At 35.6% G+C, this 4699-nt stretch overlaps 1 protein-coding gene across 2 annotated transcripts in view; it reads right to left on the reverse strand.

The window, feature by feature from the left end:
• The window catches only part of LOC106872589 (myosin-VIIa), a 99496-nt gene that overhangs the window by 47811 nt on the left and 46986 nt on the right, over positions 1-4699 (reverse strand). The window lies entirely within an intron of this gene.

Below are 4699 nucleotides of genomic sequence, written 5' to 3' on the forward strand. Positions count from 1 at the left end.
ATATATATATATATATATATATACATATATATATATACATCATCATCATTGCTTAATGTCTGCTTTCCATGCTGGTATGGGTTGGATGGTATGACATGGAGCTGGCAAGCAGGGAGCTGTCCAAACTCCACTTGTCTCTTGTGGCATGGTTTCTATGTGCTTTTTACATGCCACCAGCACCTGAAAGGACAAGCCTGCATGAGAGAAAAACAATGATTTTACTTAGCTTGATGCATCATAACTAGTACAGCAAATCGCCACATCTTCCAGTCCTTTGTCTTTTCTTCAGTGAGGCCATGGGCCTTGTGTCCAAAGATCCTTTCTCCCCACTTCGTTCCATGTCTTCCTGGGTCTACACCTTCCATAGATGCCCTCCAAAATTAGAGTTCAGCATATCTTTACACAGCTGTCCTCATCCATATGTATCACATGACCAAATCAGCATAGTCCTCTCTCTCTTGCACACAACATTTGCTGCCTCTTATACACAGTTTTCCTCTTAAATCATTTACACTCTGTCATGCATGCACACTGACATTACCCATCCAGCAGACCATGCTAGGTTAATTTCTTTCAATCTGATTTGGCAAGGTTTCTACAACTGGATGCTCTTCCTAACACCAACAACTCCAAGAATGTAGTGGGTGCTTTTCATGTGCCACCGGCAAATAAAAAGCCATTGACATAACGCTGTCAACAGCATGACTACTATCTCACTTGGCTTGATCAGTTTTCTCAAACATGCTATATCACCAAAGGTCTCAGCCACTTGTCATTGCCTCTGTGAGACCCAACATTTCAAAATCATGCTTCACCACCTCGTCCCATGTCTTCCTGGGTCTACTTCTTCCACAGGTTCCCTCCACCATGGGTGTGCGACACTTCTTCACACAGCTGTCCTCATCCATATGCATCACATGAACATACCAGTGCAGTCATCTCTCTTGCATCCACATTTGATGCCTTTTATGCCCAACTTTTCTCTCAGGATGCTTACACTCAGTTGTGCATGCACACTGACATTAGACATCCAGCAAAGCATACTAGCTTCATTTCTTACAAGCCTCTGCATGTCCTCAGCAGTCACAGCCTATGTTTCACTGCCATGTAGCATGGCTGTTACACACAGGCATCATACAGTCTGCCTTTCACTCTGAGGGAGAGGCCTTTGTTACCAGCAAAGGTAGGAGCTCTCTGAACTTTGCCCACCCTATTTTTATTCTAGTAGTAATGCTCTCAGAGTATCTACCCCTGCTACTGATTTGGTCACCTAGGTAACCTAGTTTTCCTCACTGATATGTGACGGAATCTATTTTTTGTACATTTTTAGTATTAATTGTACCTGTGCACCTTCCACACACCTTCCTCTAATATTGCTGTACCTTTTATGGGTACATCTTAGTTTCTACTTATGCCTTTTCTACAGATTAATCTGGCCCATCTACTTGAAGGGATTTGTGATTTGTCTACTTTCCTACTTACTAACATTTTGGTTTTTGCTAGGTTAACTCTAAGACCCTTTCATTCTAGACCTTGCTTCCTCACCTGAAACTTCTTCTCTAGTTCTGGTAGGGATTCAGCTATAAGGGCAAGGTCATCAGCATAGAGAAGATCCACAGAGCAGCTTGTCTTAAATTCCTCTGTTATTGCCTGGAAGACTATGATGAACAAAAGGGGGCTGAGGACTGATCCTTGGTGAACCCCTACTTTTATCCACAATTCTTCGCTATATTCATTGCCAACACTCACCTTACAAACAATCACATTGAAATTTTGAAGTTATGAGATAACGCATGAGTAATTCAAAATAATGTGAATAAATAAGCATTATATTTGACAAAGAAATTTGAATGAGTATTCAAATGACTTTTGTCACATTAATGGTCAACAGCTGACCTATGATAAATATGAGACACTTTTAGTGTGATTGTTATTTTTCATTTTTATCAATCTTGCATGCTTAAATAGTTTAGGACCAATATAGCATAACTATATTACCATAAAATCAAGAACAGCTATAAGAAATTTATGATACTGCCAAAATTAACACCTAAATGAATATGGTTCAACCAGTCAGATTACCTGGTGTGTAAGTAAATAAAGAATAAACTTGAAAGTAAGTTTTGTGAATTTTCCTGCCAAATAGTTCTACCAAAGGTTCTAGAAGCTGACTAAAAGTTATAAAAAGCTGGAATATTGAACTTCCAAACAGAATAACCATGAGTGCTACACTAAATTGCTACTTTACTAAATTATATCAACATAAGTGCAATTTACTCCATTGAAAATCTATCACTACACAGCTTCAGTTAAAAATGTGTATTCTTTCAGAAAGTTATGAAAGTCAAAACAGGTGGTGGGGCACCAAACTGGAATTATACCTCTCTCTCTCTCTCTCTCTCTTTCTCTCTCTGTAAGTGATGACAAGTGATTGAAACTTCTGGCAAACTGCTGTGCTTGAGAAGACATGTCAAGCTAAGTGAAATCATGGTCGTGGCCAGTGTTGGTGACACATGAAAGGCATCATAGATTTAGATATTTTAAATTTAATTTAGAGCATCAGAAAAGTCACACAAATACTTGAGTATCTTGAAAAATGTATCTTTCACAATTTGCTTTTAAACAGATATGTTTGATAAAAGAAGGCATTTATTTTCTTAATTCTAAACTTTATAATGTATTTTTTTCTTTTCACTTCCCATGCATGGTGCAAGGTGCAAGGTGGTGAGCTAGCAGAATTGTTAGTACATCAAGCAAAATGCTAAGTGGCATTTCTTCCAGCTCTCTGCATTCTGAGTTCAAATCATAATGAGGTAAACTGCTTTTCACCCCTTTGTGGGGTGATAAAATAAAGTACCAGTCAAATACTGAGACCAATGTAATCAGCTTGTCCTCTCCCTCAAATATTACTGGACTTGCACCATGCAATGGACTACTGTCCTGTTCATGGGAAATGAGATGATCTCAATCACTGGGTAACCAATCTTATGAGTCTTGAGGCTCAAGAACAAAAATGCCTAATACACCAATAATTTATTCTTCAAAGTGTCACAAAGTGACACTCCCTAAGATGTACCCAGTGTAAGCTATAGATACATGAGAGGTGTAGCAATATTAGAAGCCTTTAAAATAAGACCTTTTTATACTTATAGACTGCAAAAATTCCTTCAGAGAGAGATTAATTGAAAGGATAGGCAGAAGAAAAGAGAAATAAAGATTGTTATACAGTTATAAAGGGAAATTTTGTATGTGGTTTGATTCTTTAGAAAGTATGTGCACCCAGTATGCTCACTAAGACTGGGAACAAGTATAAATTTCAATATTAATTCAGTGATATTGGCAAAATATGAAAATACCATTTTGAAATAGGTTAAGAATTGTGATAGCCTGCCATTCAAGTGACCCGCTTGAGACATTCAAGTTATTCAAAAAGATAGAATCTAGTACATATCTGTGCACAAAGAAAAGAGCGCACACATGTGCGTGCACATGCATACACACACACGCATGCACTCACACACAAACATAAAACAAACACACACACATACATATATATATAAGTTTATATACACACAAACACACATATATATGTATGTGTGTTTATGTGTATATATATATATGTTTGTGTGTGTGTGTAGATATATATTTATAAGTTTGTGCATATATATGTGTACATACATACATATATATATATGTGTATGTATGTATGTATGTATGTATATATATTTATACCTGAGTACGCACATAAATGTGAAACAAAGTGGATAAAATAGTACTTGAATACTGGAGATATATATATATGTTTATACATGTATGTATATACATGTATGCCAGGATGAAAAGCAGACATTAAATGATGTTGATGATGATATGTATATATATATGTGTGTTCATGTGTGCATGTGTGTGTGTGTGTGTGTGTGTGTAAAATATCTAGGCCTTGTTTAGGCAAGACAGTATCATTGAAGTTTTTCAGTTTATTGCTAATGATTCACACCAGATCAACTGGCGTCAGGCATTCATTGACAGTCTTTTCTGACAAACAATAACATTTTGACAATCAGGTTATGTTGCTTTGAATTTGTGTAATAACTGCATATTTGTAGCCAGAGGTATGTGCATTCATGCACATACATATATTCATACATACATACTGACATGCATACATATATACATCATACATATGAATGTATACATACATATATTCATACATACACACACATAAATACATATGTGTGCAATGTATATAATCTTACACACATGTACACATTCACACATATAAAAAATATGTAGGGTATTCCAGAATCTTAACCTGTAACTGGTGTATGCACACACGTATAGATATACAAACATTGTATGTATATATACTTATGCCAAAACAAGGTCCACACATGCATCACAGTGTAAATATATACATGTGTAAATATATTCATCCATCCATAATCACACACACACACGTGCATACATACATGCATATATATATATATATATATATAATAATAATAATAATATTAGGGATAAAAATCCAAAATTACAGGTAAAAACTCAATTAAAATCAATTTATTAAAAATTAAAATTAAATTAAGTTTCACAGTATTAAATATATATAAATATATAATTTTAGGGAAAAGAACCAAGGTTCATGAATTCATCGATATGTGACAGTGGATTTTCATCGATGAGTTCATGAACCTTGTTT

The sequence above is a fragment of the Octopus bimaculoides genome, chromosome 10 (genome assembly GCF_001194135.2).
Source record: "Octopus bimaculoides isolate UCB-OBI-ISO-001 chromosome 10, ASM119413v2, whole genome shotgun sequence".
Taxonomy (NCBI): domain Eukaryota; kingdom Metazoa; phylum Mollusca; class Cephalopoda; order Octopoda; family Octopodidae; genus Octopus; species Octopus bimaculoides.